Source organism: Neolamprologus brichardi, chromosome 7 (assembly GCF_056152115.1).
Source record: "Neolamprologus brichardi isolate AB-2024 chromosome 7, ASM5615211v1, whole genome shotgun sequence".
In the NCBI taxonomy this organism is placed as follows: domain Eukaryota; kingdom Metazoa; phylum Chordata; class Actinopteri; order Cichliformes; family Cichlidae; genus Neolamprologus; species Neolamprologus brichardi.
The window spans coordinates 17,620,131-17,644,018 of NC_142110.1; the positions used below are offsets into that span (position 1 = coordinate 17,620,131).

At 41.8% G+C, this 23,888-nt stretch overlaps 1 protein-coding gene across 12 annotated transcripts in view; it reads left to right on the forward strand.

Annotated features, from left to right (window-relative positions):
* Positions 1-5,176: 5,176 nt before the first annotated feature.
* The window catches only part of LOC102798973 (neuronal cell adhesion molecule-like), a 76,960-nt gene continuing 58,248 nt past the window's right edge, over positions 5,177-23,888 (forward strand). For 7 of the 12 annotated variants that reach the window (XM_087843254.1, XM_035913695.2, XM_035913678.2 and 4 more), the window contains exon 1: positions 5,178-5,382. The gene's annotated coding sequence lies outside the window, so the exon portion shown is untranslated. Of the gene's footprint in view, positions 5,388-23,888 lie in introns of all 12 variants that reach the window. The other 5 variants (XM_035913673.2, XM_087843255.1, XM_087843250.1 and 2 more) reach the window with 2 other exon arrangements.

Consider the following 23,888-nt stretch of genomic DNA (forward strand, 5'->3'; position numbering starts at 1 on the left):
ATTACAGTCATAACTTAGAAATACTGATGCTCCAGAAGCTCAGCCAAGAGTTTGCAGTTGTTCCAGTATAACTGGATTTTTTTTTTTTTAATGATCCACTAGTATTTTAGCATGATAAACTTGAATTAGGAAAAACATCTTGGCTTTGTGAACTAATAATTTAATTCAATGCAATTTAATGTTCTTTCATGGTAAAACAAACACACTTTCTTTTCAAGAACGAGGACATATGTGACCCCAAACTTCTGAGCAGCAGTGCCAGGAGAGATATAGGTGTGGTCTGTGAGTGTGCGCTTTTTTTTTTCTCTCAAATATATGTTTTTTTTAAAAAAAATAGGGGTGTATTTTTCATGGGAATATAATTTGAAGGCCTTTCCCTGAGCTGCCTGTCATAACAGAGAAGAAGGTGAGACGAGATGACTGTACAAGGCTGTGCTCAGGCACCTGGGTAAAAGCTCTGGCCAGTGATGGATGGCATTTCCCTGCAGCATAAACACAGTGCTCTGACACTGTCCACCAACTGCTTACACGCATGAAAACATATCCGTGGCCAAAGACAGTAGAGGACACAACAAACAGCGTCGCTGGTAGTCTGAAATGGTACACCTTATAGGTCATTCAAATATGTTGTTTTATCTAGAATTTAACAGAAGGGCAGAGCAAATAAAAGCAATATGGTGGCGCTTAATGAATATAGCATAAAAACAGTTTCATAAACATTTTTCGCTGCAAGTAGAAATGAGACAATCATGAAAAGCACTATGTAAATCATCTCTGGCTTCCTGGATTAAATTGTTAAAGTAATTTCAGCCTTTTGCTTGTAGTGTTGGGAGCAAGCTATTCTGCAGTATCTGAGTCTGAGGAAAAGCCACGAGTTCTTTCCTGTGTACAAAAACAGCCTTTTGCTTTTGCTACCAGCTGCTGATGTTTTGTTTACTTTCGCCTTATGCAGATTCTACCGAAAGCAAGGATTTTGTGTTACGTCTAGTATGTAAAGAAGAAGACTCGTACAACTAAATCCCATTCTAGAAGTTTAGAGTGCATCTAAATTCCTGAAAGGCAAAAGCAGTAGATTTGTCTTTGTTTTGTGGTATTTTTTGAGGGGGAAGGGGGGGGGGGGGGGTGTAAATTCACAAGGCAGGTCTTTTCACATCAAGTCTGGTATAGAGCTCATACAGCAACCCATCGTTAAAGCTAAGCATGCCTTTTACACTCTAGTTGTTTTTATTTAAGCACTGAATCTGGTAAAAATTGACTACTTATGCCTTTACTATTGTCTGCCATATACAGTTATGCTCAGACGTTTACATACACTCATCACAAGCTTTGGGAGTTGGGAGAACAATTTGAGTTTATTCCACACAGGCCAAACGTAAACATACAGACTTATTAATAAGTGTTTCTGAATGTTCTACATTGTCTTAACTTGACAAGATCACTTCACCTCGAATCAGCTACATGGTTGAAACTTGAACCCAACTGGGTGTTCCAGTAGCACAATGATACCAAACACACATTCCAAACTGGTTTGGAAACGGATAAAGCAGGCTAGCATTAAGCTGCTGGGATTGCCTTCCCAACAGTCTGACCTCAGCCCTGTTGACATTATGTAGATGTGCTTAAAAGCCAGATCTTTATCAGAAAACCAAACACTTTAAATAAACTCAGCCAATTCTGCCCAGAAGAGTGCTCAAGTATGCAACCAGAATTATGCCAGAAGCTTATTGATGGCAACCAAAAGTCTTCTGTCAAGGTGCAACCTGCCAAGGGAAATTTAACCAAATATTGGTGGGTGTGCGTGTGTTTACCTTTGACCCTGTGTGGATTAGGGAATATCCAGAATAAATTCAAATTTGTGCACCCAATTCTTCTTTTTAAAGGTCATTAAATATGTAATTAAAGATGTGGTATCCTGGAAAAAATAACAATTTAAACAGTTTAAAGAAATCATTAAAAGCCTTTTACCATGACATTCATGCCATGATTCCCATGAGTGTATGAAAACTACTGACCATAACTGTATACTGTTAAAGTGGTGGATGCTTCAGATAATAAGATCAGTGTATGCACAAGTCATTTCTGTAAAAAAAAAAAAAAAGCTTAGGCTGCTCAAAGCTCAGTTTCTGAAACTCAGGGTTTTTTGTACTCTTGGCTCTTTGTGTGATATCAATGAGAAGGGAAGTAAAGAAGGTGGCCTTAAACAGGAAAAAGGATAAAAAAGGATGAGCAGAGCTGCACGTAGGCACAGTAAAACATAAATAAGGATTAAACCCCCAGAATAAAACTGGGATGCCAGGAATTTTAAGTTTACGTTTAATTTTATGATTGTTATTATTATTAGCAATTTTTTTTAACCATTTTAAGTCCTCTTTAGCCTTTAAGATAGTTTAAAAACCCATTTCTGTAGCTGAAATGAGTCACCACAACAGAGAGAATTTTTTCTTTTATTTCAGCAGCAACTTATTTTACTAATTTTACAAGGAGCATAGTGATAAACGAGCAAAGGTAGCTTTCTAATGGAAAATCCAGAACACCATATTGAATGGCCAAGAAGTCACATGAAGACTAACATCCACAGGTTGTCCCTATGTTGTATTTGTAAATTCCCATCAGGTTTTTGCCCCCTGTGTATTAACATGGTTAGACAGGCTTTAAAGGCTGCTCCCTCTCAATATAGAGAAGTCATGTAATGTAATTACACAGCAGACAGAGAGGGAATGCATCCTCCTCTGATGTAAACAGCTCTGACTCATGAACTTGTCCCGCAGCTGTAATTACATCAGTAATTTGATTTCTTTTGCACCTTTGGCCAAACCTCCAGACTGTAAACATGAATATGTTTCTTTGGTCTATACCCGAAATGGATCCTGAGGAGATTTTGACAGATACTGCCTTCTCTCATCTTTGCTTTCATGTAACAACGGTTTATCCTCCAAGTGGCTGCTGCTCAATTACACCTCACATTTGTCTGCAGCTAATAAACCCAGCTCATTAGCACTTAATTAGTTTTGGAGCTGACGAATGATGTTAAGATAAGATTTAAGCCTCTCAATTGCAAAAACATGATAGCAATGTTTTGAAAGGGGGAAAAAAAACAACTGATAGAGTGATGCACAGCCAATACACCGAGCAGAGGAACAGTGTTAGGGGTTCATCGGCTTTTTATATGACGGTCAACAACTTACTTGAAATTTAAAATAAAAATATCCAGTGGAAATAAATGAATAAGTAACATTTATTTCAGCAATAACAAATCTTATAAATTTCCCCGTTCATTCCCAGATAAGGACCAATCACATATTTTATTAATATCCCAGCTTTAACCTTAAAACAAACAAACCAGTGCAAACAAATGCCACTGCACTGCATTCAGTCACACCCTATTTGAAGCACTGGCACTGACTACACTTACAAATTGTGAATAAGTTCGAAAACTTTGGAAAAAATGGAGCATCTGATGTCTGATGCTGTTTTTTGAACTGCTGTGTTTACCTATAGGATTTGGGCTGCTGACCTGTGTTCAAGCAGTGTGAGTTAATCATTACCTCTGATGTGGACAACATCGTTTCATGGTTGGCTTGGTGGTGCCGTGCACGGTTTGTTCTGTACAGAATAAAGTATAATAGTGGAGTAAACACGCAGAGAGATGACTTTCTCTCCCGCACAGTTTCTGTGCCGTGCGTAAAGTTTTGCATCTGGGTGAGCAGAGGACTTCAAGGATCCACTGTAGTAAAAGGCACCGTAATTGGCGATGCCAGTGAGGCAGACACAGCGTCTCCTCTAATGGGTTTTGCTTTTCAACACAAAGCCTTGACAGCGTTCACTTTGCAACTTCCAAAGTGTTATATACTCTGCCTCGGTGCTGTATCCTTGAACTTGTGAAAACCCCTTTGAGTATTTTACAGATAATGTGCATGGGGGAAATTAAGAGAATATTTTAATGAGATTCAAGACGTATGCAGACATGTCTGGAGGCAGTTTTAAATAAGAGGCAATGACAATTACAGTATTTTCCCCGTGTGGGGAGGCAAATGCTGGTGAGAATTCCCTGGCCTCCTTAAGATGATGACGGGGAGGATATTGGAGCGTTTGCCACTGGGGAATCACGCCCATAAATGACACTCCTCTCTCTGCCTCAGTTTTCTGTCTTTTTCTAACACTATATAAGCAAATCAAAGAAACTCTTCACATATAACTAAAGAGGAGATGCTGGCTAAGTTGGAAAATAGTGTACTGTGTACTGCGGTGGGGGACTGGCGCCTTTCAAGCTTACAGTTGATTCTGTAGCTTTTTACGATCATAATTGGTTTTTTTTTTTTTCCCTCAGGTGATTTCACATATACGTTATAAACCCGTTTTCATCTTATGCCACAACCTAATTTTAGCTAATCTCAGTCAACCGGCTCCTGCATGGCAGACCACAAACTGTCTCTTTGCCAAAACCGGGCTTAACCGCGTAAAAACGACGTCACTTGCTCTTTGTGTGATTCCACGGCTGCAGATGGATACCATTGCTAAGCCTCGGATAATGCATGTGTGTAATGTGCAGTGATAGAAGAGAGCAGTCTGAGATAAAAGTGTGCCTTTTAACGTCACATGACCTCATCCGGCAAAGGTCTCAGTTGATCCCACGGGCTGCTGCTATATGGTTATGAGCGCAAACCTGCCTGCAGGAAAAACTGTCATGCATCAGAACAGGCAACTGTCTGGAAGCAATTAGTTTCCAGAACAGCTGGAATTCCCTGAAAGGTGAAAGCACTTATATTTGACTAATATGTGAATCAGACTTTAATTTTTTCAGCCCGATTAATGAAAAAAAATGTACGTATTTCAGTGTTGAGCTTTTCTTGTACTTGCCGCCTTTTTAAAGCAAACAGCGAGAAAACAGTTAAATGAAAAAGCCACTCCCCGCTGTTAGATAATAATAAAAAGGATCATCGTTTGGCCTTTAAAATATACAGTCTGGCTTTTTTATATTAAAAGAAAAACTTAAAAAAAGAATCTTGTCCAGATGTTGTCCATCTGTGATTTTGAGGCTTCAGGGGGGGTATTGCACTATTGTATGACAGTTTTCTGGAATGGTTCACTGCCTTTAGGCCACCATACATCAGCAGCGGCGCTGCAGTGCGCGCAATGGGCGTGCGCACGCCTCCGGGTGCTGCTGCGCGCCCCCGCCTGTGTGTGTGTGTTTGTATGTCGGTGAACTGGTGGGAGAGAGAGAGGAGAGGACCGGTGGCTGAGAGAGGCATCGGAGGCAAGTGCAAGAGGTTCGGAGCTCTGAGCGGGGACTCCACGTGAATAACCGCAGCTCACGGCTTCGCTCTGTCGCGGGAGGCTGAAGACACAGAAGGGGTTTTGTGTTTCTCACCGCCCAGGGAGGAGGTAAGGTGAGCTAAATTAGACCATTCATAATAAGCACGTGTCGTGTGGCTTACAGTTCACTGACAGGAGTTTTGTGGCACGTTGGAAGGATGCCGATAGAAAAACTGCCCCTCTTTTAGCTCCTTCTCGGGGGGTGGGAGTGTGCAGGAGTGGTTTATTTTAAATAACACGCCGCGCTGTTCTGGGTGATATTTTACGTGTTAGGTGAATCGTCAGAGAGAGCGAAAAGGTGTGGGACATATTCCGGTGAGCGACTGTCAAATCAAAGGGTTGACACGTACCGTGACGCGTTAAAGATGCTGAGGGGAAAAACACAAAAAACAAATCATTGGCACTTATTTGCGAATATTGTCTTTGGACTTGATCTTTTTTGCTTCGATCATCACATCACATATCACATGGTGTAGATATAGTGGATATTCCCACAGATAGATAGACAGCTCTACTGTACTTGACAGTTGCTTTTTATTGTCCTGTGTTGATGAAATCGCTGTCTGGATACACGCACAATCCCTCATAAGCTGATTTGCTTCCCACATGTTTGATTCCCCTCATATTCATGTCACAACTCTGTGTTGTTTTGACTGACCAGTCACTTTGAAGAGTCTAATTTCCCTTCATGGGACTGAATCTGATTATGATAGGGCTCCCCCTGAGATTTCACAGAATTCATCTCACACCATTTTTCCACCAGTCAAAACAATTCATTCGCTGGAAAAAAACCCAAACATATTTTCACACAATCCTGTCTTCCCACTCCCCCTCCTCCCCCGTCTGTCTGCCCCTTGGTCAAAGCTTCAGTAAGGGGGGAACTCACCATCATGCATCAACACCCCTCCTCCTCCTCATCCCCTCCTCTGCTCATCCCCAGACACTCTCACTCATACATACACCCAGACACACATGCCTTGACTGCACACTTTCGCTGCCTGCTCAGTTGGCCAAATTAATGCAATGCTAATGACCCCTGTGTTATTGTCTGAAGCTCTTGCCTTGCGCTTACTGCTCTGAAAAGCCTGACACACTTTCTAGTAATGTTTATTCACTCCAAGCAGACTATAGTTAATCTGGTTAAGACGATAACAATATCCCTCTATCCTTGCCTCATGTCTAGTTTACATTAATTCATAAAACTGGCGGCAAAAATGTAAGTCCCAGACAGTTTGTGTGCTTTGTGGTCGTCTCTTGATCAGGTTGTAGTTTGAGCTCAAAAATCCACAGCTACTGGAGTGCTGCTAACATGACATTTCAGCCTCATTTGACAAATGTGGAGAAATCGGGACAAGATAGCGACCTACATTGTGCTGCCTTCTTTACTTTCAAACTCATCACAAATGACTCTAGACGGGGAGATTTGCATAACTAAGGGATTATCATGACACACGTTGGCCAGAGTTATTGTGAGAGCACCAGTCAGTCACACTGCACGCTGACCTAAAACCAGCGACGGGCAACTTTGCTCTGGGGGCTATGGGAAAAGCTTGGGTGTTGGAGGGAAAATGCCACCAATTTCTCTCTGTGGGCTGCAGAAAAACGCAGGCTATTCTGTGAGAAGTGATCAACGCGCCTTCTCTAAGCAGCCGTCCGTGGACATTCACAGGCCAGAACAAAGTGCCTCATAGAAAGGAAGATTTGTTCTGTGTCACTTGTTGTAATGATGACATAATTTCTTTCAGGAACTGGTCTGAACCTGAGAGCCTGCCATTTCATCAAGGGTACATTTGAGTCATGTCAGAGTAATGCTTGTTTAGGGAAGCAGCACGTATTCCGAGATGAAACAATAACACGATTCCGGCAAAGTGAAGCTGAAGTCAGGGTGGGAGATGGCTAGTCTCAGTAGACGTTTAGAAAGAGGGACCTGTCAGTGTAAAGGTCGCTTCTGGTTAATCACAAGTGTCTCTTTTTTTCCAAGTCTTGACAATCATTTATGTGACATTTCATAGTTTGTACGTTCTGAATTAACTAAGTGCTAAAATCTGGAAATGGGAATATGAAGGCATTACTGCAATTAAGGCCAACCGAGCATGAATCTAGGCATTAGAACCAGGAGTAAATGATTCAGTAGTCCATCAGTGAGTTGATATTTGATACAAATATAGCATGCATAGCAACTTTAGATCATACAACATTAACAACAATTTTCTGGGTGCAGTTTCTCAAATGAAATATTTTATGCTATGTGATGATGAACAGAAGATATTTTAGACCTCGGTCTGAGCGCTGAAAACATGAAGGAACAAGAAAACGTCTCAGGTTTCTTTGACATGTGTTTAAAAAAATAAACAGTCCGCTGATTAATTGAGGAAAACAATAATAAATTAATTGGCAATTCATTTATTTCAGTTTTTACCTAAAATCTGGTATCTGCACATGCTACACACACACACACACACACACACACAGATCACACAGATCACATAGATCATTTAGTAGTGCATGAGGAGTTTTGAAATGTGTATGATGTTATAACTATTGTAATTCTTGCCCCTTTTTTTAAGGATGTGGCCATATTCCCAGATCTCAGCGAATATCTTGATATTGATTCCAGTTCCTGTAGAAATTATGACTGAGGCGCTGAAGCCAACCATAAATACCCCCTGCAATAATTTCTTTTTCATGCAAAAGTGCACACGCACTAATCAATAATTTACCATCATAAGTCACTCCAGCTGATTGACTGAATGATTGAGTGAGTTCTGGCGACACGTGTTCTCGTGTCCCGAGTAAAGAGGATCCAGCAGCCATTGTGAATAGAAACGCCGTGCTGCTCGGCTGTGATGAGGCTAAATTCCCTGGGGAATGATGGAGGCCCATGCCTACCCATTAGTGTCACTGCGGTCTGGGTGTTTCATCCCAGTGGAGCTATCACGCACAGCAGCGCAGCACACTGACATCATTTGGACCTCCTTGTCATAGGCCTGTTCGTCTCATTTTGGGACTGATGAGTGCCTCATTATCATACCACAGAGGGAACGGTGCTCTGCCTGCTTCACAGCTGCCTGATCCCTTTCACTGTTTGTAATTTGGACAAATGTATGCAGAAGCAAAGAAAGGCATTCATACATGTTCATTACATGTGCCCGTGTTTTACTTTCCTTCTCTCTCTGTCTCTCTCTCGATGAGTCGGGCCTGCTTGGTTGCAAGCTGGTGGGTACAATTAGAGTTTCACAGTCAGTTAAGCAGCAGCTCTAATGGGAATTGACACATTCCTGTGAATCCCTCCACACAGCTGCAACTGTTGGTGTTTACACCGTAGACTTGTATTTTATTATCGGGAGTAAATGGCGACAGATGACTAAGAAAAATGGGTAAACGAAGTAAGTAAAAAGTACAAAGTGAACCTCGATTAGATAGATATCTTGGTTTCGGCTTCTCCTTTTACTTCTTGCTGTTATGGATATTGACGAGAATTTATTAACACCAGTGCCACTGCTGAGTTTTCCTATAGGTCAGTTTTTTTTATTGACCCCCATGTTGTTTACTGATTGGATTTACATGTGAGGAAAAAAGTAAGCTTGCACAGGTTTGTATCATCAATTCAAATACCTGGAGCTGACTCTAATTACTGTACAAAAACAGACTTGGATGTGACTTTGGTGTGAAAAAGCTTTGACACATTTAACTCATAATGGATTGGTTCCGGGTTTTAACTGGAACCAGTAGTTGATTCCTTTCATTGCTTGTAACAGCACATTAAATAGCTGACACAAGGGTCTGATGATTTGATCGATTGGTGCACAGACAGAAAATTCACCATCAGCTGTTTGGACATGTTTCTAATAATTTTAATAAAAGTAAAATTATAAAAATGCTTTGATTCAAGCTTCGCACGTGTTAAGGTTTTCTCACACTAATATCTGAAACAGAGCAGTCTAAAGCCTGAGCTTTTGGCAAGTAGGGATTACTTAGCACATACTGGCCATCTGCCTTTGCAACAGTATATGACAGAAAACAATGAGCATCCTTTAAGCGTGTTTATTTTTGCGTAAATTCAAGCTTTTCAAATGTGAGGAATTATTATTTAGTCATCTTTTGAAATAAACTAAATACCATTGGCTATGGTTTGGATAAAAAAAAGCGAGCTGTATGTTAATAATTATGTTGGATTAAGCTCTGGAAACAACAAAAAAAGAGGCATTATTGTTACGTTAAGGATTTCATAAAGCAAATAATAATAAATCACTAAATGAAGATCAAATGAATCACTGATGGAAAAGCTGTTAGTCATAGCCTCGACTCGGAAGCCCTGCTGATCAGAGATGCTGTGCTCAGTGAATTAAAAGTTGATTTGCTGTTAAATTCGGCTATAGATTTTGGACAGCAGGTAGTTGGACAGATGTTGGATGGATGGAGGTCAGTGAAGACCTCCTTGGATGGCCCCCTGTGACCAAATCATTACGTTGGAGCTTCACACCATGACGGTCATCAAGCCCAGTCACTCAAGGTTGCTAAGGGAACCCTAATATTACTCATGTCGGGTTATCAACCCCCTTTAGTAAGTTCAAAGCATTTAAGGATGTTCTTTTCCGTCCTAAGTAAGTGCCAGGGGGGTGACAGCAATAGACCCTTTAGAAATGGGACATTGAGATAATGGAACGTAATGTTGCAGGTTATATGCTCTCTCTCTGTCCCCTTTAGACCTCCTTGTTAACTAGGTGATCTGAACCACTCAACCTCGAATTTAGAGATCCAATGGGAACAAATGGAAATTCAACTCGATGTTTGCTCCAGGAGTGTGTTTTCTGAGATCTCATCAGATGCGCTGCTTCGTTGCTACTGGTTAGGGGAGGAGGAGGGAGGTAAAGGAAGAAGTGGGAGTGTTTTCAAGCTTTTGGGGTTCCAAGGGGGAGGGAGGAGGGGTGGATCATGTACCTCCATGGACGCTGAGAATGGGCAGGGGGGAACAAAGGGGGTCTGTTTTCTCTTTCTCTACTGGCAGGGAGGCTTTTATTGCCTCTTGCCTTGCAGTATGTGTGTGGGTGGGTGGGGGTGGTGATAATGCTGGGGAGGGGTGATGCAGGGGTTATGCTGAAGGAGATCCACAATAGAAACTGTGGTGTTGGAGCCTCTCTTTGAACAGCTGAAGAGGGCTGGAGAGGCAGTCCTTGCTGGAGCGACAGCCTCGGGCCTGTTGAAGCTCTGGCCAACTTTGGATGGGCAGCAGATGTTGGAGAGGTAGCTGGTGGCCGAGTGGCAGCACATAACAACGACCGGTGCTTCCCTTTCCTGTCCTGAAAACAACAGGAGGTGGGCATTGCTCCACTGGCAGGGTGCAAACTGGCCAAAATTGCAGGGAATACAGGAACAGTGTGCACTTGAAAGCTTTTCTGCTCCATTCTCAAGCTTCCATCTTCTTCCTATTTGCATAGAGCTTAAGGAGAAAAAAAAACGCGTTGCACATCCCACTCTTTGTTGGCACTGCGATGCAGCCCACTTGTGTAGACTAATAGCTCAGAAAATACATCACCACAGCTCTTTCTCTGCTTATAAAATTGGCCTGTACCGTGCCAAAAATCCACCGCAATCCCCAAGCCTCCACAGCCTTACTAGTCTCTTGTTGAACACTGCATCCAACAAAACTTGCAGAAGTGGGGGTCTGCAGAGATAAGCGGAACAAAGGCTTAGATTATCTTTGTTGCCCTAGCGCATGATGCAACAGCGAATCAACAGGAAAAGAAGGAGACACTTTGCTGTCAGCTCATGAATAAAGTTGACATGGAAACACAAAGTGGCTTTGCCATGGTTCAGGACTCGCTGACCTCGAGGTCTTATTTAGGCCAGGCGCTCTACCCCCTCCCACACCCTGGCTGAGCGTAAGATACCATGTTAGAAGCTCAGCAGCCACCACTGAAGGGCCCTTAATCCAAGTGGGATGACAGTTTGGCTCTGGATGCCGTTTCTGCAGTGCTGAGACCAATGAGCTTTTCTTCCCCTCTTTTTCATCCCTTAAACCTCCCAAATACAACCACAGGAATCCTGGGAAAAAAAGCAGTTCTCGGGGAGACAGAGGAATAGGAGGGCAAACAAATCAAAGGGAGGATCTCCGATTCCTCCTTTGTAGAGCAGATAAATGTGCACATTCACAGAGATATCAAAAGCACACAGTGTTGACTTCAGCTGCTATTTTTTTTGTCCACATGTAGTGTAAAAAAACATAATCTATAACCAGATAATCTTTGTCCAGGCTTCAGAATGATTAGGGAAGATTTAGGTCAGAAAACCATTAGACTCATCAAATTTAGTGATGCTGCCACATCAAATCCCTTTTCCTGCCTTTAAACCAATCGGCAGAGCGATCTGCGGACCACATGTTAACAGAGGTTCAAATGGGCCATCCATTATTTGAAACAATAACGAACATCATGCATGTTTGCCATTACTGTTACTCACTCTGCATTGCAGCTGCAGCTGATTCTGCTTTTCCACACTGGTCACAGTCCCACTGTGATGTGCAATAATCTCTGGGATGTTGGCTTTAAGTTTTTATAAAATTTAGTTTGGAAATTTGTCAGCCGATCCCTTGACACAATACGATCACATAAAAACGTCAAATATTTGTTTTATTCAGAACCTCGAATGTTAAAATGTGACGAATGCAGTATGTATTTCTGCCCCTTTACTCTAAAAATGTTAACACCATCAATACAGAAAATCATCATTTAATCTTGGACTAGAATATGATGGTGAATAGCAGCACTTGTGTCCCCTGCTGGACCCAAGTGCAGGAAGAAGGAGCCTGGAAATATTTCCTCTGCACTGAAGAATTTTAAATCAGTTTAAATTCAAATTAAATCTCAAGCTGCTATTACTCAGTATATTCAAGTAGATTCAAGCATTTTAAAATTCCTGTTATATCAAAAGCACAATTTTTTCAACTATGGGAAGCCTGTGAATTTGATTTATTAACTAAAACCCAAGGTCATCCTCTCTGGTGTTCTGGGTATTATGCCAGAGCAATTTAGAATCAAACGTGAGCAATGGAATAGCAATCAGTATAATCTCTGCGAGTTCAGAGATTCTCAGCGCTGTGCATCTTCAGGAACTGGAGGAATGTAATTGTCAGTGAGATCATTCCTTTCTGTGGGCTAGTTCGGCCCATCTGTGAGGAAGGGAGAATGGGCATGGCAACTTCATTTATCAGGATCTCCGCTGTGGCTGGCTGGCCTGATAACCCAATCAAATGTCTAGTGTGACTAAGAGCCGTCTGGGCGAACACTAGGCTTTTTTCAGTTCTCCATGTGGAAATATCAATGAGGCTTTGTCAATGTGCCATTGTTGACAGCCAGAGCCCTGTGGTGTTAAAAACCTAATGCAGACTCTCAAAGAAAGAAAAAGTCTCAATAATAATCTTTGTTTACTATTTTCTTTACATTTTCACATTATATTTGGACCTTGGCATTGAATGGCAGTCCTGGTGTTGGTGTTAGTCGGCATTGTGCCGGTACAAGCTAAAAAGATTCTGGTTTGAGGCAGACCTAATGCTCGGGTCTTCAGGGTTGGCTGGTTTTTGGGCCTCTCAGGGGCTCAAGGCACAATGACCACATCTCTCAATGAGTGGAGCCACAGTGGACATGTTACTCAAAGGGCTTACTGCATGACAGGGAGCACGCCTCCACAGATACAAGAGAAAAATAGCACACTTTCACTCTGAGGTGGATTTCATATAGCTCACAGTTCTGCCGTCAATATCTTGATTGTAGTTGACATTTAAGGGAATGCATAAGGCAAAGGGCATTCTTTAGATGTTCTCTGCTGCTTTCATGAAATGTGTTTGGTTTGGAGTAATGGATTAAATTGTTAATGTACTCAGAGGGAGGTGGGGGTCGGATCATTCTGAAGTATTCCTAGATTTCTCTATACATTTATTTTTTACATAAGCTGTGCACATTATGATTAAAACTGTAGGTTTCCAAAGCCCGTGCCTGAGATCATGATATGCACAGTGCTTATGGAATTATTTAAACCTGTTTTATAATCCGTGATTGTAGGTATGGGGTTTAAAAATAAAAAGGAGCAGTCGTGCCCTGAGAGCAGATTATGCATGGATCTCCACCACTCTGGCTTGTTTTCTGCCTCTATTTTTTTTCTTTGTTTATTTCATTTCATGTTCTTTTTATATGACTTTTCATAGATTTCATTTCTCCATTTGGTAACCTTTACTTTTGTTTGTCATTATTCACACATTAGATGAGACCATTAATGATTTCCCAGAAATGTCTGTAATGCGTACTTGCATTTGGATCTGTGTTAGGTTTGCGTGTATCTCAAGAGCTTACAAGTTTATACAATAATACCCAGTGGTACAGCCCAGTAGCATTCATTATATGCTTGCAGATTTTATGAATTTAGATTTTCTTCTTCCACTGCTGCCTTTTAAAATCAGGCGTTGTTCGCTGATGTAGCGCTTAATCAGTCCACAATAGGGAAACTACATGGAGGTCAACTTGATTGGATTCTCCACAGTCATCTGCAGTGAAAAAAAATCGAATTAAGCTTCAGGCACCTAAGTCAAACTCCGTAGGATTACCCTGGCCCTGCACCCAAAACCTGGTCCTGGGAGATTGTGATAACTCTACTCCCATAATCTGAAGCCGGGGAAGCCTAGAGGGGGGTGTTGGCAATGAAATCCATACAAACCGAATCTACCCACCCACTCAACTGCGTGGATAGTTGAGTCACGTAAAAAAATATATGGTGTAAATTAAGTTAGAATCAAACATCGCAGTGCGAGATTTACCAAAGTTGAGTTTGTGTTAACATTCAATGCCACAGCAGGACACAGTGCAAATAGCTACAGTGTGTTTCGAAGAGATAATGATAGAAAAAAAACTGATTTCATGCAGAGTTTCATCCGTATCGTTCACAATCCCCTGAGCTTTGAAGTCAAATTGGAAGTGTGTCTGTATGGGTGGAAACGACAGACAGATTAGAGAACAGAAAACATGCTTTGAAAGAGCTTTTAACCCCCCCACCCCCACCCCCACCCCCTCCTACTCAAATCTGCCTTTTTCAGAGACAAATAAAACCCACCAAAGTATCTTCTCTTTTGTCCCAACTTTAAGATGTGGGTTGGATGTAGATTTTCCACTGAGCGAAAAGTCCATGTTTGTTGTGGTCACCACAATCCTCGAAACAGCTTTTTTGTTCGGAAGATAACTCACAATGGGAGACCGCTATTTACCAGTTGTTCCCCTAAAGGAAATGGGGATGAAGGGGGAAAGAGTGGAGGACAGTGAGGGGGTCAAGATGGGATAAAAGACACGGATGTGCCAGTGACCAGGACATGGTCTCCATCTCACCAGGATGCACCTAAAATATGGCTCTCTTCGATATTTGATCCTGGAGACAGTGCACCTGATGGAGGTCTAAGGATTTGTCCTTTTCCCGTCTATCATCAAGGTATCCCTTTATGTATACGAGTACAGCTCTTGGTATTCCACTATCATTACATTTTCCTTCTTTTACTCATCGCCACAAAATTAAAAAGCTGCAAGAGCTTGTGATCTCTTCCTGCCTTCTCGCGGGAGTTGATTGTGATTGGTTTTTTTTTCTCCCCTCAGTCTAGCATCAAACTGCAGCCAGACTGAAAGCTAAAAATGCTCTTTTGGCCCCAAAACAAAAGCCTCTGAAGTAGTTTCACTCAGCCTGTTTATCTGAGCTGTGATTCAGCTGAAATGGGACTTTGGATATGAATTTTGAGTGGAAGCAAAGCGCTGGCACAAGTGGCAGAGCCTTGTCCTTGACAGCCTTGTTGAATTAATTCCTTCCAAATGGCTGGTTTAAAGAATGAAAAGAAGAGTGTTGAATACAAGCTAATACTGATCTGATGCTATCTACGGCACAGGTTCAATTTTTAACCGTAGTGTCTTTGTGAAACCATCCATTTTTACCCATGTGACTCATATTGTGTGCGGAGTTAAAGCATAATGGAATAGGTGGCCACCCAGGACAGCTTGTCATAGCACTTCAGTTTGATTGACACGCCACTTCTTTTTTTCACATCGGACATGGTAAAATTGTATAAAAGTGACTCTTTAGCATAACACTGGACAATTGCATGCTTAACCTCTTTCATTCTCCTCTGGGGCTCGATTAATTCAAACCGGAGCAACTTCAATATATCTGTGTTTTGTAATGCTAAAATTAGCAGGATCTGAGGCATGTGCTTGATATGGTAATAGGGGAGGTGAATTTGTTGCCGTGGGCTACGTGGATGTGTACGTCATTGTATATAAATATCTTGTGATATATTACATTTTCTTTTAAAAATCAGGTAAGAAGCTGGAGTTTGAAGTTTCACTCCTGACCTCGGGAATAACAGCATCCATTCAATGTTTTTTCCAGCTTTCATCGACATCCTTGCTTCCTTCACATGCAGATTATTTCGTTTTTATGAAACAGTTATTACCCTATACATTGGGTAGAATATTCTAATAGGAAATAATGAAAAGAAATTAATTGTTGTGGTGGTTAGCCCTGTTACCTCACATCAAGAAGGCCAAATCCACCATCTGTCCAGGGCCTTTCTAGGTGGAGCAGAAGTTTTCTTTGAGTATTCTGGTTTCCTCCCGCGGTCCAAAAACATGCAGTTAGTGAGGTTAAGATAATTGGTTATTGCGCGCAATGCGATTGTCAATGTGATTGCGTATCTGTTTCTGTGTTAGCTGCGTGACATGCTTTCAGCCACATCCTTCCAGAGTACACCTTGCCTCTCACTTGATGGTAGCCGGGATAAACTACAGCACCCATTGCAACTCTGAATTAGATAAACAACATACTGTATTTCTGGGTTTTAGACTGATGGTGAAAAGAAACATGTCAACATGCACACTCGGACCTGAAAAACTGCTGAGAGTCATTTAATTTAACAATTTAGTGAGTATCGCATCAGATTAAAGAAACCATTTATCATAAAAAAATCAATCATTAGCTGCAACTCTAATAGACGTTGTTCAGTAAACACTGTATGTGTCTTCATATTGTTCAGCTTTAATGGGAATGTTTTGCATTGGCTTCCAGAGTATTAGATTAGTTGATTCCCTTTGATCCCAAGCATGGCAGTATGTGGATTAAATATAACTCAAGATAACATCAGATTAATCTGCAAAGGCTAATTTCAGTAAGTTCTGTCATTGTACTACAACTACCTTTTTCCCTCCTCTCCTCCATAACCTTATCTCCTACACAGAACTAACCCATCTTAGAGGAAATACTGAATGCGTTATGTGGTATAAACAGCTTCACGTAAAGATGCATTTATTGGATCGTTTATGATAGCGGGATACGAAGAAGTTTTCCCACATTTCACACAGTGGCTGATCTCAGTGGTTCCGAGTGCAAGAGTGCCGCTCTAAATGTTTAATGGCGAGTTAAAGGATAAGGGCCATCTTCTGTCTCTTTCTGCATAGTGTCTCATTCCAGTCTGGCCGAGCTCCAGTGCTCACTGCAGCATTCTGACTCACTATGTTGCTGCATTGAGCCTAGATACAAAGCATCTCTGGAGACCTTTTAGCTCCGCTGGAGTTATGCAGTATATTGAGTAGGACAGTTTTCAAACTTGGCCAGACGACTAGGATCATTTGTCACTTTAGTCGCGTGCACCTATATTTTATTTTTATGGCCTGACCTTCGGCTTCACAACCTCAGTGCGCAAACGGGGCAGACCACCAGACACTAGTCCGCGTCACGGTCAAAGCGTCAGCGTTTCGGTGAAGCCCTGGCTGCTCTTCAATGGCCCTTTCACTGCCACTTGGTGACAATGCATTTTTTCCATGCCATAAAGCAGATGCTGTATTCTACCAGTACAATACAGGGCCCATCTGAAACTGTTTACCATGTGAAAGGCACACCGGGATCAGGATGCCTACCACTGTGTGGGGCTTTTTGACTTGCCACTCTATAATGAGTGCACGCTGGAAGGAAAAGGAGCGCACAGCTTTAACTGGCATTGTAATCACTGCATGGAGAGAGGAAATGCAGTATAAAGTGCTGATCCAGCCTATTCTTCCCAGGCCAGGGCTTTTTAGACTTATCTGAATACAGAGATTACTGTGACACCATATGAGCTTGTCAGCAGTTGCACCCATAGCAGATAAATAGGGAGAAAACTTGCCGTTTACGTACCCACCTAAAACAGATCATTTAATCTCTTATTCCATCGAGCCCTGATCTTTGATACAGCTGTGGCAAGTTTTCTCTAAGATGAGGTCTCTGATCTTTTCCATCCTCTTTCTCTGGAAGTCAAAAATCAAGAACTAACAAGTGGAAACATCTCGACTGCAGAGGCGTATCCGGTGTAACAGAAACCCCCCGCAGTTAAATCATTATCTTTGTGCAACTAGTACCTGTCTTCTCTTGTGTTGCTGTTTGTTGTCGACAAGTTGATGACGCTCAGTTTGTTCCAAGTTGTCTGCCCTCAGGCCTCGCTTTGTTATGAAGTCTCACCTCTCCACCTCTTATGGAAAAACAACTAAGACAGCGTTAAACCAGCCCTAATGGTGGACTTAGTGGTGGCCTGACAGCAAGAGGTGTAGTTAGTAATTAAGCACTCAAGCAGTGAGGGACCTTGAAAGGCCAGAGGTACCCAACCTCACAGACTGGTCACAGTCAGATTCCTCTCCACCCATAGAAGGGGTGTCAGAGACAGGGAAGCTACTCCTGAAGCTAAGGTCTCTTTGGCCCTTCGGCATCACTTAGAGGGCTTATCCTCCTAGCCAAGAGCTCTCTAAGGCCTCCAGCTGGTCATCAGTCATGTCAAGGACACACATCATTCATGTCAAGAGCCTGAAGAAATAACAGCAGCGCCACAGACACAGGAGCGCAGATGGGGATGTTTTTAAGTATATTTAAATGACACCTTGGAGGAAGAATGGCACTGTGGGAAATACCTGCGGTGGTTGCAGCTGGCTGAGTGTTAAGGTGAACTCGCTCGCACATTCCTGCTGTTTATAGTTAATTTTGAGCAGCATTCTGGATCAAGTTAATGCATGCATTGCAATAAGTTTGCAGAGAGATTTCTGGTTCACATAGGAAGGTGTTTTGAAAAGTTTGCTTCTCGTGGGTATTATGAGGTTAGTATTGCAGAGTTTTAGCAAATACTCAACAGTTTACTGTGACATTTAGTCCTGAATAGTCTAATAACCCCAGTAATGCTTTTAGTGCCTTATTTTATAGAAGTCTAGACTTGCAGAAGGCTTCAGTTTGTTAAACCTGCAAAACCTGCTGTAGACTTTCTAATAACATCCTCATTTTCAGTGTATGTGTGTTGTGTTTTCTTTAATTGCTATTGAGCAAATTTTGGCTTTTTAAAACACTTGTCTATCTTGATAATTGCACACATTAAACCTGATAAACATCAGTATACTGGCACTGGTGTTGTGGGCATGTTCGGGCGTGCTGATTGGCATTTAGCTCAGAGCATCACTGTGCACAGCTTCACAGAGCTGCACAGAGTGTCGTGGTTCCCCTAAGCAGCTTTTCTAAAGAGTATATCCATTTAATAAACTGTTTTAAAGACATTGTTGTTCAATGGGACGCAGACACAGGCAAATATGCACCATTAATCAACAGACAACATGCCAGTTTAGCTCCAGACAACTCCAGAATATCTTTGATTTTCTTATTTTTCGTGTTTATACACCGGGTTGCATGTAATCATTAGTTATTATTAATTTCTAGGCCTGTCTCCCTCCCCTGACCCCCAAGCTCAACAGATGGGTGCCCCTCCCTGAACCAGGTTCTGCTGGTGGTTGCTTTCAGTTAAAAGGGAGTTTTTCCTTCCCACTGTCGCCAAAGTGCTTGCTAATAGGGGGTCTGATTGTACGCCATCAACACTGACACAAATACAAGAAAACAGCCATTGCATAGCTGTCCACTGCAGTGACCACTATGCGTGAAAGGGTTAAAGTTGTACTTTATTTAAAAATTGCATCCTACTTCATTTTATCTGCTATAAAGCAGTTGTTTACCAGTTTATTTTTCCACCCCAGGAAGAGACTTGGTGTGAGTAAGTAAGGGAAGAGCACTTTTAAGTGTGTTGTCAACACTTTCACATTTTTTGAATCGAAAAAATTGCCATCTATTCACCCAAAACGCATTCCATCACTTTTTCTTCTCATGCTGCTGTCTGTGCTGTCATCTAAGTTATTTTAGCGGGGAACATCTGTCCCATTTTGTTGTATCATTTCCCTGAAGAGTACACGGCATCTTGTCACAACCGGAGGAATGTTAGTTTTCCTTATCAAGAATGAAGCCGAGGGAACGCAGACCACAGAGACTAACCCATATACAGCGGAGGCTGTGTAAAATCCCTCCAGTTGCGAATAACTGAGCATGTCGCACAGATACCAGAGAAACCGTATCACTGAGCAAACTCGGGCCTGTAAAATACAAAGCTTGTCTCCAGCAAATCAAGTGAATGCTTTTTTTTTTTGTCTTATGCTCGGAGCCAGTGTCTCTTACATTGTGCGTTCAGGCTGAGCTTGTCTTTTAGCTTCGTTGTGTCACTAATTTATTCATTTAAGCGGTTGCAGCCATATTCAAAGACAATGGCGCACAAGCTGTGAGTTGAATTAACCTCAATAATTATGCAGTTCTGAGGAAAGAAAAGCCCAATTGTTAGATACTCCTCAAAATTCCTGCCCCCTTCTGTGCTTAACATCCAACTGAATAGATTAATAACCCCAAGAAAAATCCAACCTTTCCCTTTAAAGTGTCCCCTCGGATCAACAGGACAGTGCACTTTGACATTTGTTTTCGTGGTATTTGCATCGCATCCTCCAAGGTCAAGCTTTCTGTTTATGTTTGCACTACTGATGATTTTCATATTAAGCCTAATGGAAGCATCTATCCACTGTGAATGCATTTGCAAGGGATCCATTTTCTCAAAACACCATACAGGAATGCACTTTTAAGTGATTCCAATAAAAGCATGGTTCAAAGTGCTAATGGCACATGTGATCAATACGCAAGCTTTTTTACTGCATTTGAATCCATCAGATGTACACATCAATCCAAAGGCCATTTGAGTTGCAACAATAAGTTTATGAATATTCTATTGTGTATAGCATTACTTTGATTTATTCCCACTAAAGGAGCTCATACTGTTAAAACACAGCGCAATATAATCCTGTAGCTTTAAGTCGATGTAAGGCCAAACATTTGGCTAGCACAACAAGCATTGAAATACATTTCATTGAAGTGGATTTATAAGAAAAACATCAGTTTATAGGCAACATCAGCCCTCCAGGGTTTACACGCGAAACAAAAAATCTGTCTGCACTTGGCGCAGATGAGTGCTAACAAATTTCTTGTTTTTGCTAAAACCCTTAAGTCAGTAGATCAGTTCAAAGTTTTGATATGTAATTAGTCTTTTATCTGAAAAGTGCCTGGCATGTGTTTTTCACAGCTCCTCAAATTTGAGAATTTGAATAGTCTCTGTCTGATCTAAATTTCAGTACATTTAGTGCTGCACGGTCTGCAATCTGGGAACATGAACCTGGGCCTTGAGAAGCTGGGATCATCTTCCCTGTGTTCAGGCTGTTATAACACCTGGCCACAGCTGGCAACAATAGAGATGTTGTGAAGTGTTGGCTGGATGGGAAAAACATCAGACAAACACAACAATAACAGAAGCCTATTTGCATCCTCCACTCCGCTGCTAAAGTATGGGCAGCCAAGATTCTGGCTAATGCATAAGACATTGTTGGAGATGAAAGTCTCACTGTGACAGTGTTCCTTGTGCTCAGCCTGCTTCAGATGAGGTGCGGTGATGGATCTTGAGAATAGCAAGCCCGAGGATGTGGTTTTTAGTCATGCATTTCTAAGAATAGAAACACCAAAAAAAAAAGCTCTCGTGCTTGGTTTAAAAACTGAGGTAATTTGTGCTTTAATGATTCAGGATCAGTGGCTGTGATATGTGTTATCCTCTAACTACATGGTCATTCCCACATTCAAACACCGTTTTGGTACTGCAGGTTTTGGCCAGTACCTTCTCTCTAGACAGCCTGCATTCAGTGTGCGTGCATGTGTGCGTTTGGGTGTGTTTGGGGATATATGTGAGGGTGAATTATTGATGCAGTGTAAATCCAATCTGCCTCGTGGCAGGTGTGCTGCGTTCTGTTTGCTCTGTGTGTGTCTCTGTGTGTGTGTTTATGTGTGTGAGACATTGTCAGAGAGGAGGAAGGAGCTGTGCTGCAATTAAAAGGCAGCACAGTCTGCAGTCCTGCCCACACAGATACAGCTGTAGGCATAGAGGCTATAGGCTCAGTGTACCTTGCATCCACACATGACCACTAGAGTGTTCACGAACATGGAAAACACAGTCCTTCTCACTCTCCCTCCACTCTATTTCTCGATCTGTTGAGCGGTACAGTTTCCTTTTTTTTCCCCTTCTTTGCTTCCCCTGCCACCCTTCCTTCTCTCACCCTCTGTCTCCTGTGCTCTTTCTACTCTTTTCTCTCTCACACATAAACTTTACAGTGTGCCACACTTGAGCTGCAGCAGTCTGTTCTTGTGCAGCATGCACAAGCTGCTAAGAGTCGAGTGGTGATATCATCCCATTGTCCCTGTGCTGTCACCTGCACCAAAGAGCATGGAGGCGAAAGAGAAAAAAACAAAGATGAGAGGAAAAGAGAAGTGGATGTAGGAGAAAGGTGGAGAAGGAATGAGATTAGAGTGCGAGAGAGGGATGGAAACATCCTGATAGGCATGGAGGGCTGCTTTGTCTTCCTCCACTGGGGCCAGTTAGGGAACACCAACCGCTGCAAAGACGTGTTTTTCAGGGCAAACAGAGACGGCCAGGCTTTGAGTACACAAATATTGGTTTGGAGATGTATTTACCTCAGATATTTATAGAAGCAAGACAGGGAAGAGAAGGTTGAAGGAAGAGAATGTTGATTATTTTTTCCTATAATTAAAAAAAAAAAAGTCTCCTAAATTTTGTCCCAGGCTTATAAATTGTTGCAGTAACTTTGCTATTAAAGATGTGAGGATCCTGGTATCTGACACAACAGAAATAAACTGATACTATCATACAAAGGAATATTATTGATGAGTATGACAATTAAAATACAAATACTAATAGTCACGTTCCTATATAGGATTTTAAAAATTTCCCATCTTTAGGAAAAAGAAGAAAAAGAAAAACTCTTATTGCAGACTGATTAGACTGTTCTGGCAATACTCCATTAGATTTAGCAGTATGTGAAGGTTGTTGGAAACTGCCCGTCAAGACTGCAGCCTTTTTGTCTCTGCCCCCTGCTGCTGTGGCCGCCTGCTCTCGCCTCCTTTCCAAGCTCACCAACAATGAGTCTATTAACTGCCCAAGGCAATGCTTTTAATGTGAAATGTACAGGAAGTGTTATGATTTACTCACCAGAACAAAACATTTTGGATAATCTCCCTCTCTCGCCGAGATCTGGATTTGGAGTTTGTTACAACTTTCACGTCTGTAAATCAGCGGCTCAAGTTACAGATGTCTTACCTGAAGTGGTGGCTACTGTCTTTAGCAGTAAAGAAGAAAAGGCAGAGGAATGATTAACATGAAATTACAAGTGAAAACAGCCAAGCCATTACAGAGGTAATTTCACCATCCCCTCAGTGTTTTCCTTGACCTTTAGTTATGTTTACCAGCCATTAGCCCAGTGGTAACACACACTGTGCACACGACAGGGGATTCATGTTTTCATTGACATAGTCACACATACAAAAACAAACATTTGTGGATTCAACCCACTATATTTGAGGTGTAATTTAGAAGGGATAGATGTAGGCTTCAATATCCAAAAAACTCTCTTTTCAAAATAAAATTAAAATACCTGTATTTTCACAGTAAAGTTAGGTTACAAAAACTCCAACACGTTTCAGCACACAGGCTTGGATTCAGTCCATGGACACACCGAATCCTTCCACATATGGTGTTCAACCAGTAACAAGCTTCCACCTAACCCAGTAAGTGTGAGTGCAATATTCCACTACTAAAGCTCCACCAATAGGAGAAGTCATATAATATATCAGCATCAAGCCCAGCCTTACACCCAAATTGAGTTCAGATCAGACAAGAACAAGAACACGTGAAGGAGAACACATAACAACATCAAACATAGGTGACACAAAATGCATCTTTAAAGGCACATAGTGGTTATAAGAAAGAAGTAAAATGTGTAGAATTTGTGGAATCGTGTTGGAATCTCAGGTATGAATAGCCAGCACCTCTGCACCTTTGCGGTCCTTTGCACATCTGCACCTTTCATTTGTGTGTTCTCCTAACAGACACATCTGTCTCCCTCCCTTTACATTTTTATCTCAGCAGCAATATCATGTGTGCGTGCATGTCTGTGTGTGTGTGTGTGTGTGTGGCAGCCTCAGTCGTAGACAGCCTGATTATACCCTTCAGCACAGTCTCCTTCACCGCTCCACTGATGACGACTGATGTCACTGACACTCCCCCCCATCCATCTTTTTTTCTCTCAGGAGTTTTTGCATTAAAGACTGAGCAGAAACTTTCA